The sequence below is a fragment of the Varanus komodoensis genome, unplaced genomic scaffold (assembly GCF_004798865.1).
Source record: "Varanus komodoensis strain SLA01 unplaced genomic scaffold, ASM479886v1 scaffold3, whole genome shotgun sequence".
NCBI lineage: Eukaryota > Metazoa > Chordata > Lepidosauria > Squamata > Varanidae > Varanus > Varanus komodoensis.
The window spans coordinates 51874301-51886929 of NW_025335761.1; positions in this window are offsets into that span (position 1 = coordinate 51874301).

The window sequence follows — 12629 nt, forward strand, 5'->3', positions numbered from 1 at the left end:
CAAGAAAGCCTTCTTCAACTATGTCCAAAATGCATGTCAGACCCTGCTATTCTATGAATCTATGGATCCAAGAAGAAGCAAAAAACAAGAAGAAAAAAATTCCCTGTTTTTTAATCTCCCAGTTCTGCTTTGTAATTGAAGTGGAAGTGTCCAAAGTGGAAGGGTGGTAAGGATAGTTGGCTTACTGCTGAATCCAACTGGGGGCCACCTAGAATGGGGAGTGGAGCCCAGAGTCAGAAGGGTGGAGTCTAGACCATTGCTTACCCCTCTCTTTCTCTGTGTGCCATCTGTTCTCTGCTCCTTCCACACATATCCATAAAGCAGAGGAAGAATTGATTCCCAGAGGGCTGGAAAACAGGAGAGGGGCCCACAGCTTTGAGACAGTTGGATGGCACTGACTGCCGTAGGTCCTCCATCCTAGTAAAGGTAGAAAAGGGCTCACCTGGACAAACCCGACTGACTTGGATTTGGACCTATCCCTGTCTGCTACAGCAAGCAGGAGAAGGTTGCACTAGCGCAAAGAGAGGAGACACTATTAAGATCTGGCAGACCAAGATCCGTCTCTAGGGCTGCATGGCCCCCAAGAGTGCTGTCTCAATGAAAGACCCTCAGAGAAATGTCTCTGTGAGGAGTGATACCTGGTTGCACAGGAAGGGTCCTCAAGGGTAAAGGGCCCTCAGGAGGAGGACTTTTTCTGATGCCTCTGATGGCCTGTCTTGGATGAGAGACTCTGGAAGCGCCAGATTATTAGCCTCAGTCCTCAGCAAGAAGACCTGCTGAAACAATGGCATCAAACCAGCCTTGACCTCTGATCGTCTTGCCTAGACTGCTTAGCCATCCCAGCACCAGGCCTCCTATAAGCAGATCCTGGACCACATTGTGGCTTTGCATTTTGATTCTGCCTTGCTGAGCATTTGCTCTTCGTGTGAATCCCCCTGGCCTGCCTCCGCCTCTGTGTTAGAACCTCCCCCAGCCTTGAGTTGTTTTTATGTGCCATCAAATTGTCTACGACTTATGGCAACCCTATGAATGAAAGCCTTCCATGTCCATTTCAGTTCCATCCAGTTCTTCCAAGCTGGAGGCTGTGGCTTCGTTTACGGATCCAGCCCTTTTCATATTTGATCTTCCCACTTCACCTTCTGCCTTCAACTTTCCTTAACATGGTTGACTTCTCCAGGGAGTGCTGCCTTCTCACTGTGTGGCCAAAGTATGACAACCTCAGCTTGGTTGTTTTTCGCTTCTAGAGAAAGCTCTGGCTTGATTTGATTGAGGACCCACTTGTTTGTCTTTCTTTCAGTCCAGGGTGTCTGAAAAGCCCTCCTCTGGCATCGTGTTTTGGATGCATTGATTTTTTCCCCCAGCAGCTTTCTTCACTGTCCACCTTTCACACCAATACATTGTGATTGGGAATACAATCGACTTAGTTCAGCTTTGACTCGGAATGTGCAAATAATCAAAACTCAAGTTGGCTGACGTTCTCTGAACTCCATCTCTAAGCTCATTCCAACTCAGGTCTATGGAATGCGCTCCCCAGAGAGGTCCGCCTGGCACCGTCATTATATGTTTTTCGGTGCCAGGTTAAGACCTTTATATTACATCAATATTTTAATAAGCTTTAATATTGTAATTTTTAATATTATATTTTAACTGCAGCCAGAGTGGGTCGATGTGTTTATGTTGATTTTTATGTTGATATTTTGTTATAACTTATGTATATTGATATTTGTATTTTATTTATGTAAGCCATCCTGAGGCTTTTGCAATAGGACGGCATATCAATATCACAAACAAACAAGCAAGCAAAGTCTGTGTCAGAATATGAGCTTTGATTTGTTTAGTCTTTTCTCGTGAAAACCCACACATCTTTGCATGCGTTTGCCAAAGGTGTGCATCAGCTATGTGCGTCTTTGGAAATGTGTGCATTCTTCTGTACTGATCAAAGCATATTTTTGTGTATTTTTCACAAGAATGCATTTTCATACACGTTTTTGAAATGTGCCCATGCTGTTGAATTCTGGTTTTGGGGTCCGCAGTCTGTGTGACCACAGATTGTGTCCAAGTCTGTTTTTTTCTCTGAATGATGTAGATGAGTCAAACCCGTTAATGAAGGAATAGAAACAAAATTTTCACACATCCCTTCCTTGACCCTGTGCAGGCTTGACTTCCTTGACTTAGCCCATGGAAGTCAAGCTGACTCCCTGCTCATAAAAAGTATCTCAGGATTTTTGTTCTTTTTTCAGGCAGAATGGAGGGAAGGCTTTGCCTTTTTATGAAAGTCCATGTTCATGGCATCATTCAACTGTCATGTATAGTAACCACCCCGGTAACTAAGCAGCTAAATACAAAGAGCAAAAACAAACTATTACTGATTTCCAACAAAGGATTGCTCATGTGGTACAAACTGGGGATAAAGAAGAAGATAAAGAAGAATGCCAGGCGCATGAGTCTGAAATGATGCTTTTTCAGGCCTCCTGTGGGATTTTAGTTATGAGATCCCAATTGATTCTAATGGGAGTCGTGTTGCTAAAAATGTTGCACAAGATTTGTGAACATGTATGTCTCCTTGAGTGAATAATTAGATGATTTTGAACATTTTTGCTGCCCACACAATCTTGTGTCTGCATCCAATTTAAAAAAAAAAAAAGCTTTGGAGATAGTAAGCAAATGTATTCATGGAACAGTCAGGCTGGTTCACAAACAGCCTCGTATGGTTTCCATGGTGCAGAGTTTTTTGTCTGGATGTGCCTGACCGACGCATGCAGTGGTTTCTACCCTAGAGTGGTTTTTACCCTCTTCATTTAGTCCTCCTACTGTTGGAACATATCCCATTAGTCACTGTGCCTAAAACTTAGTCCCATGTTAGATGGCTACAGCAGCTCCCACAACTGCCATTTTCTACAGAGGACTCTTGGGTAGCTGCATACCAGGACTGTGGAAACCATACAACAGACTGTTGTCTGAAAACAAAATATCCCTTGCTGGATTATCACAACAGTGTTCAGCTGACTCAACAGACCAAGAAACCACTGTTACTTGCTTGGTCATGCAAACCTGTCTTTAAGAAAGGAGCAAAACTTCTGTGATCTAAGATCAAATTTGAACCAAGTTCCATTATTTAATTATTTGTTTTTTAATGTGGTGCATTTCTGCCGGGTATTCCTTTCAAGGAACTCACCGAACAGCATTGGTGGTCTCATCCCACCAGGGCTGGGATGGCATTAAGGACACATATGGCTGGGCAAAGTCCACCAGCAGGAGCCCCCTGGATTTGTCCTCCTCTGCACAGTTACGACCCACCTGTTCCTTGGCCTCTTGCTCTGGCCCTGACCGTAGAGGTGGAGGTGAAAAGGAGAAACAGCACACACAGCTGCCTGTCCGTCAGGTACTAGCAATTGTGAGTACGGGGATGAGAACGGATGGCAGCCGGTGACTGCAGTGGTGAGAAGATGGGCTTGAGAGAAGGAGGAGTCCCACTGGCCTGTCTTGCCGGAGGGTCCTCAGAAACATGGAGTCAGCTCCATCCCTCTCAGTTTGATTCTTGCAACCAACCATCTTTTGTGGTAGGCTAGCATGAGACACAGGGACTTGCCCAGAGCCATAAAGTGAACTTCAGGGCTGAGTAAAGAACTGGAACCAAGATTTCCTCACGCCCGCTCTAGTCACTACACTGCATTGACCAGTAAAGTTGTGCCTTCACTTAACCCAAATGAAAAATAGAAGAAGAAAAGAGACACAAAGAAACACAAAATGACTAAAAAGATGTTGAGTGTAAAGTTTAAATGTAAGCTAAATGAATGAATTCTGAGTTTGGCTTTTAAGAGAGCACTTGCAGCTGTATTTTCCCCTGGATTTATTTTGCATGTATTTTAATTGTTTGCATTGTCTTTTGTCATCATTTCCCCCACTGACGTGCAAGGGGGGAGATAAATTCTGCATCTTCAAAAATGGCTGATGTGGGGGGAAGACTATTCCCTGCCAAGAAGCCTCAGCACAAGTGGTCGCCACCTCACCAGTCCCTCTTCTAATTGAAATTCAAAATATGGATAAATATATTCCAACCATGCATGACTTCTACTATGTTTAACTGTATGTAAATATATGTGCTAAAAAAAATAAAAGATGCAACCCCATCACGGTTGCCGCCTGTTAGGTGGAAGGCTCCATTCTCAGAATATCCTATGCTATGCCAGGCGGCTGGCAAGATGGAGAATCAAAAGTCATTTTTCCTTCTCCATCTTCCTGGTCTGACATTTTCCTCTAGAAAGGCATCTGAAACCTTCTAGAACAGTGCGTGCTCCCAGAGTGTCCCTGGAAAGGAAGCATGGCAGCTTTTGTGTGTGGCAGCCTTGAGAGAACAGGGGCAAGGAATCGGATCTCAGAATGTCCCTTTTAGGAGCAGTGTCTACAGATTCAGGAGGGAAAATAATAATAATTCTTTTGGATGCTCTCCAGGGACTGGAGGACTTTGCCCTAAGTGAACTCTCCATTTTAATATGTATCAATACACAAGCTATTTCTTTTTCCTGTTCTTATTTTGAATAAAAATGTGACTATTGAACTGCAACAGAAAAATGTCCTGTGGTTCCGAAAAGCTTAGCACATTAATTGTGCCATGACCTTCTACCAGCAAGAGAGTCCTTCACCCAGTGCAGGATATTAGTCACGATGCCACAGGACAATTTGAGTTTCATTTTATTTTTTTGTTTTCTTTGCTGTAACAGGCTAACCATTCTTCTGGAAACGACAAGAAACAGCACCTCCCCTGCCTTTCCGATCTCTTTAACACACTATTGAAAGAATGACAATGCACCATCTAGTGGGCAACAAATCTTGGCTTGCTATAAACTTGGCATTATTATAATTGCCTCTGAATGTTGCAATGGAATTCTTCATTCGAAAATGTGAGAACGGTTCCAGGTATATAAAGGGAAGCAATGCTCCAAAATACATTAGGGAAAACATGTGCAAAAATATTGGTAAAAAGACGTGTACATCTAAATGCTTATGAATTTTCATGCAAACATTGAAACAAACTCTCAGAGCTCAGTATGTAGCATACATACTAAATGTATATATTTAGTATATATGGTCAGTATGTAGCATATATACTAAAAGCCAGCTCAAGACACATGGTTATGATGACCGCTATGTGGCTAAAACAGAGCTGTTGAGGAAAAGAGGTATTTGCCTGTTTGGGATATTTTGCAGGAGAAAAATTAATTAGGGGAAAGGTCTAAGTGGGCTTGGGAGACCAATGACAAAATGATGAAGACTGAGGAGGGTCACTGGCTGTGCATGGCAGAGGGGATGCTGCAGAAGGAGAACAGAATGGAATATCCCGAACACGCCAGAATATCTGGCACTGTGCCCCTTCCTGCAGGTCCCGCTTCTCACAGCTTATATGCACTGACTTCTCATCTCCAAAGCAGATATTTAAGGGTGCTTAAGATGGGTGGACAAGGCTTTCCCCTAGTTAGATTCCCTCTCTGTGAGACCAGAATGGGCAGAAATGGGCAAATGACTGTGAGGCAGTCGTTTGTGAAGGGAAATATGTTTACTGAGGGATACCCAACTTTTGCAGGCCTGTGGGCACATTCAGGAATATGAGAAACTTTGGTGCGCAGGGCACCACCCAAAAAAAGTGGGGGGCTAAGCAGTGTATTACCAGTGAGTTGGTGACTTGCCTTATCTATGCTCGTTGGCTGTATCTTATTCAACAGCAACATAAGCATTGCATCTATTGAACATTGTGAGATGTCCTTAATAAACATAGAAACAGATCGAGTCAGGAGGGGCCTCCCGGGCCATCTAGTCTGACCCCCGGCTCCAGCCAGCTCCGCTCACGACATGCCCACCATGTGCACGTCCAGCCTGTCTTTGAACACCCGCACCGATGGGGCCTCAACGACCTCCCGTGGAAGCCCATTCCACACCTTAATAAGGATTTTTCTATTCAGTGTAATTGTGTTCCTTTTCCAGAGGAGGTTTATTATGCAGAACAATGTTGTACTGGAACAGTCTTTAATATTTGATGTTGTGTGCTCATCCAAAGAATGAAAGAAGAAAGTGCAAAAGCAGGACTGCAGCTGAACATTAGCATAACAAGATTCTTGAATACAGAAGAAGTAGAAAACGTTAGTGTCAACAATGTAGACATTGAAATTGTGGGAGATTTTACATACTTTAGCTCAGTCATCAATTCAAATGGAACCAGCAGCCAGGAAATTCAAAGACTGAGACTAAAAGGGCAGCAGTGAAAGAACTAGAAAGGATCGTCAAGTATAAGGATGCTTCACTGGAGACCAAGGCCAAGATCATCCACACTATGTATGGCTGTGAAAGCTGGACAGTGAAGAAAGCTGGCAGGAAGAAAATGCAGAACGTGGGGCTAGAGGAGAGCTTTGTGAATATCCTGAACCCAGGGAAAGATGAACAAGGGGGAAGGGGCTCGAGCAAATCAAACCAGAACTTTTTCTGGAAGCAAAATGATGAAACTGATGCTGCCATGCTTCAGGGACATCATGAGAAGGCAAGACTCCTGGGAGAAGGCAATAATGCCAGGGAAAGTTGAAAGCAGCAGCAGCAACAGACCAAACGTCACATGGATCGATTCCATAAAGGAAGCACAGCCTCAAGTTTACAAGAGCTGAGAGGGGCTGTCAGGGATTGGACATTTTGGGGGATGCTCATTTATAGGTTGCTATAATCAGAAATGATTTGATGACATGTAACAGCAACAAATGTATCTTGGAAATTAATGAATGGCAAGTGTGAATGGATAGTCTGGGCCTTTTGACAGATAAAAGACTGGAAGGATAAACATACATTTTCTATAATGCAATGGACTGAAAATGTTACAGTAATTTCAAAATTTGACTGGGTGGCCTGTGAACACCACCTCTGAATGCCTACTAATTTGGGTAATTGGGCTGCTTTTCTGTAGCTTATGTATAATTCCTAGAAAAGTGTAAGCATTTCAGTTCTATGGTTGGATAAGAAGATGTAGAAATATTTTTAAGGGCAATATTGTGGGTGTCCATTATTGCAATATTGGGAACCCCTTCGCTGGCTACATTGGAGGTGCTCATAGATGCCAGGGTGTCCATACAAGGAGGGACCCCAAAAAACTAAGAATCATCTTCTGGAGGGCGGGCCCCTTGTAGTACAGGTCCCCCCCCCCCCCGGTGAGTGTTCTAGGAACCCACCTGCATCAGTAAACCAGCTGCGTTGTTGTGAGAGGCTGCGTTCGGCTTCAGTGAGGGGTTTTTGGAGATTCTTTCAATGTGTTTGCCTATTTCATGATGGCTGATTTGCGCGAACAACATGCGGTGGTGAACTTTGGTTCAGCTGAGTGTTCAGCAGTTTTTGACCAAAAATGGCATGCCCCTTGTGCCCCACACTCCCTATTCATCCAATCTCATCCAGTGTAACTTTCTGTTTTTTCTCCGGATGAAAAAGTCCTCAGAGGGAAACCTTTTGCTGATGTGAAAAAGGTGAAACAAAAACCAGCAGAAGAACTAAAAGGCATCAAAATTGGAGTTCGAAACCTGCTTTGAGCAGTGGAAAAAATGTCTCAATAGGTGGATTACATCAAATGGAGAGTACTTTGAAGCTGACTGAAGTCTGAACATGTAACAATAAATACACATTTTTTATAAATAGATTCCTGGGGTTTTGTTGGGTCCCCCTCATATGTGCCACTTTGTATGCCCCTGCACTGGATGCTCTTTAAAGGTAGCAAGGTAAGAAGAAGAAAGAACAGTGTTGAGGAAAACGGAAGATGCCCTTTTGATACCCACTTTTTGCACTGGTCAATTAAAAGGGCCAGCCTTCCCATGAGATGGGCCCCCTTGCTGTGGTGGGGATGGTGAGTCAGGTAATGTAGCAGCAACGGGAAGTGATGGAGCAGTGGACTTGTGTCCCCCCCCCCCGTGCGTGTGTGCACGCGCACAAGCGCGCATACACACATAAGTTGACAACCGGTTTCCCATGTGCTATTTGCCTGGGCACGAGACCCACACAGCCCTAGGAAGCGTTTCTGAAATGAAAATAGTAGCATTGCATGATTAAAATCTCCCTCACAGCCACAAGCCATCTCCCTTCCAGCATTTATTCAGGAGGCATTTTCAGTGCAGCTGGGAGTCTGATTATCCACTGACGAGCAAGATGGCCTGTGTGCCGAAAAGGACAAAATCCTTGGATAATTGACGAGTATTGTTGAATATCTAGGACGTCTCCCGCAAAGCCTCAAGTGGCAGAGATGAGGTGCTTGCTAAGACCGCCCATGGTAAGGACAGGTAAATTGGAGAAGAGTAAAGGGAAGCCGTCTGGCAGCACTCTGCTGGGACCTCGTGCATACTTTCCGGAAGCGTCTGCAATGGTTGCGAAAGCGTCCTTCTGCAAGGTTCAGCCCGCACCAGGCAGAGTGAGGTGGCTTCTTCAAGGAGAAGCAGAAATGGTTAGTCGCTTCATTCTTGCATTTATTTATTACCACCTCTCACTTCTTGCTAGGATTATTGCAATGAGCTATATTATTACTACACTGCATTTTTTACCCCACCTTTTCCCTCTTGTGAGGAGAGCCTAACAGGACTTACATAGCCCCATTTTATTCTTGCAACAACAACCCTGTGAGGTAGGTTGTGCTGAGGGTCTCTGACTGGCCGCAAGTCAACCACTGAGCTTCATGGCCGAGTGGGGACTAGAACCTGGATCTCCTGGGTCCCCAGTCCAACACTCTAACCACCATGTCACACTGGTTCTTCTATGTGAGGCTCCCTTTGAAAATTGCCTGAATCATCCAGGCAGAACAAAATAAGACAGGAAGGCTATTATCACAGTGGCAGATAGAACCGTATTCTACCAGGTATTTGGGATCCGCACTGGACTTCAGTCTATTTCTGGGCCCATTGCAAAGGGCTGGCATTGGCTGCGAATCCCTCCACAGCATGGGGCCAGGCTACCTGAAGGACCAGGTCCTGCTGGGATTTAAAGGAGCTGAGTCAAATCATGGTCTTGAGCTATTGCTGGCTATATGCTACCTCCAGCACCAGGGGAAGCATGCCTTTGTATGCCAGGTGCTGGGGAACATGGCAGGAGTAGTACAGCTGGGTATCCACAGTGTGAACAGAATGCTGGACTAGATGGATCATTGGGTTGTTATCTTCAGAGGCCTTTCTTCAGGTGCCCCCACCAAATGAAGTGAGGAGCTTCTAAAGAGAAGGTCTTTCTAGTGATGGCACCCCCACTGTAGAATGTCCGACACAGAGAGGCTCATAACTTATCATTTTTAAGGCACCAGGTGAAATCCATTTTATTTTCTCAGACCCTTCACTTTTAACAGCATGTTTTATTGCTTTTTAGATCTATTGCACCCATATGGGTAGTTTTATTCTGATTCTCTTCTAACTTACACTTGATCTGTTTTCTTAAGGTTTTATGTTTTGTATTCTGTACAATAAAAGGTATAAATACTGTAAATAAATAAAATAAAAATAAAATATCAACTGTGTAGACCATGCAGGGAAGATCATAATAAGCCTCATTTTTAATTATGCACATATTCTACTTGCATATTCTACTACTGCACTGAATTTGGGTGCCGTCATATGCATGGGAATTGCAGACAATGGATTACTGAGAACAATCGCAAAGGCTCCCAAAAAGAAGAAGAAAAATAATCAATGCTGTAAGAGCAGGTCCAGATCAGTAATTTATTATGTTGCTGATAGGTATATATGGACTTTGCTATCTCTGTCTACATATTTTACATTGACAAGTGTCTTTCATTTCAGTGTCTCCTCATTGATGGAACTGGATTTTGTGCAAATGCATTCACACTTCCAAAACTGCACAAATCTTCTCAAAATATACAGTTTCCCAAAATGTGAATTTTCATACTTTAGACTATGGGGGAAAGTTGCATTTTATGTTTTCATATTTTTCTATAATTACATTTGCATAAAGTTACAGCAAGCAAAAAAAGTGTACTAGTCCATGGAATCTGTGCAACCTGGGAAAAGCCAGCGGGGTGCAAAATCTGCAAGTCAGATTCCTAGATATTCAAACTCATTGTGCATTTCTCCAACTTCCCTAGATGCTGGCTTGAAGCTGTGTTGTGCTCAGGCAAATGCAGACTGCATATTACCAGCGTAGGAGGGACCCTGGCAACATGAAAGGCGACTTAACCCCTCTCATTGACTTCTGTAGTCTGATCGTGGCAAAAAAGAAATATAAAATCACACACATGAAAGAAGGACAGTTGCCACCTGCCACTCTGCAGACCCCAAACAAGCTTTCCTGACCAGAGGAGAGGAAGAAAAGAAGGACAAGAGGAAGGCCGAGTGAGAGAGAAGGAGGGAAAGAAGAAGGAAAAAGCAAACAGGCGAATGAAGTCTGTTATAGGGTGTGTCAGTTTCCTGGCAGTACATAACTCTCTCTGCTGGTGGAAAGGGTAATGGCTGCAGAGCAGCTGGTCATGCTCAGCTTGGCAGAGCCAAGTCACACGCAGAGAGTGTGGACTGGGCAAGCAACAAAATGTTGCAGGATATTCTCACCTTGAGCAGGACCACTTATGCCCTGTCAGTAAGCCACCCTTCCTGATGCTTTCCAGTTGAGTTGGGGACATGAGTTTGAGGAAGGCTGCTAAAAGGGGCTCAGATTCTCCCCACCCGTCCTGGCACATGCACAAACACTTGTTTTCTTTCCCAGCTGTCACTTAACATCCCTGAACTTAAGATTGCTGATAAAAGACATTAAACATGCACAATTTGCTCTGGGCTTTACGGGAATTTCTTTGCACCTTTGTTTGGTTTTTTAAGGTGGATTTTTGCATACCTTGGGGTTCACCTGAGCATGCTGGTACATCCTCCTATCCCATTCTGGCTCCTGTTGGCACTGCAATGCATCAGAGTATTGACCTGGATGTGGGACATGCAGGTTCCGGCTCCCACTAGCCATGAAGCTCACTGGGTGATTTTCAGCCAGTCTCAGACTCTCAGTAGGGTAGTTGTTGTACGGATGAAAGGGAGAGAAGAACCTTGTGAGCGTGGGTTCTTTGGAAAAATGGGGGAGCCTGCACAATGTGGTGTGGGGGCATTGATGGGGAGAAAGAAGCTCAACTTCTAGGAGGCACCCTGGTCTTTCTGGCTGCACCTCTTAGCTTTCCCAGATACAGCCTCCCTCTTCTTGATGCCTGTGGTGATGATGATAATGAGGATGATAACAACTATAACAAGGAGAAGGAGAAGTCCAAAATGGAACAGGGAATATGAATTGGGACCATGGTGGGACGCTCCTGAAGTGTCACCACCAGGGGCCTTCCAGTAGCATAGAGAGGGAGACAAGATGGGAGGGCAGGCCACCTGAATTGCTCTTCTCCACCCCCCCCCCCCCACACGCACACTTTCCTTGTGTATTTTTAGACTGAAATCCTGCAGGCAGGGACAGCTGTTTTTACTGATTGCATATAAGCCACTCCAAAAAATATTTTTGGCTGAGCAGCAGGATTCAGATACTTTAAATCATTCTCATTATCGCCCTGTATTGCATTGCAAGGAGATTTCTGGAATGCATTTAAAAAACCCATTATTTATTATTGAGGTACTTGGTATACTGGGGCCAAGGGAAATCCTGACTCCCTAAGCCCTTCCCTTCTGGCCAGCCTTACAGAGTTGACCTCATGCCTGGGCTCTTGTGGGAACTGAAGGGAATCAGTCACGTCTTGGAGAAGAAAGGATGTCCAGATACTGTTAAATCCATCCTGGCTGTGTCATCTTTCTGTGTCATGAATCCTTCCATTCATGAGCAGAAGCAAAAATGCAAATTCTTGCATTTTTTTTGTGCAAGAATTTTATTCCTCTCTGTCAAACAAACAAACAATCAAACAAACATTTTGGGTGGGAGATTTGCACTTGCATCAATCCCTCCCCAAAAAGGTTTTTTTTAAAGGTCCACAAGTCTGTAGAATCTGTGCATCTCAGAAAAAAGCAGTCCACCGAAGAACTGGCAGGCTGGGTTTAAACCAACCCAAACCATTTGAATCCATTGCATATTTCTCTAACATCCCAATGGCTGATGCCTGGTTGCTGCAGGGCTACCGTGATGGAATTCCACTTTCTCACCTGCTGATCCTACGGGAGATTATGGCACCACCCTGGAGGAGCTGGGTGGCTCCATCCAAGGGACTGCTGGAGCTACAAGTCTTCCAATCACCTCACACCGTGCAAAACTTCATTGCGGTACTTTGTTTCTCCCCTTTTCTTAGGTTATACTTCTGTTGTTCCCCATTGTAGGGTGACCCTCTGAATGAAAGCCCTCCAAAATGCACTGTCCTTGGCAGGCCTGCTTAGCTTTAGTAAACGCAAGACTGCTTCCTTTACGGAATTGATGCATCTCATATTCAGTCTTCCTCTTCTGCTGCCTTTGACTTTCCCGAGCATTATGGTCTTCTCCAGGGAGTCTTGTCTTCTCAGTATGACAGTCTCAGTTTCATCATTTTTGTTACTCATAATACCTGTTTGCATCACTAGACCTGCTTGAGCTGCTAGCATACGTCCCAGTATAATAATAAACTGATTATATGCCATCCGTTAGAGGTCAGTCTTAACCTGGCACTGAAAAGTTATTGA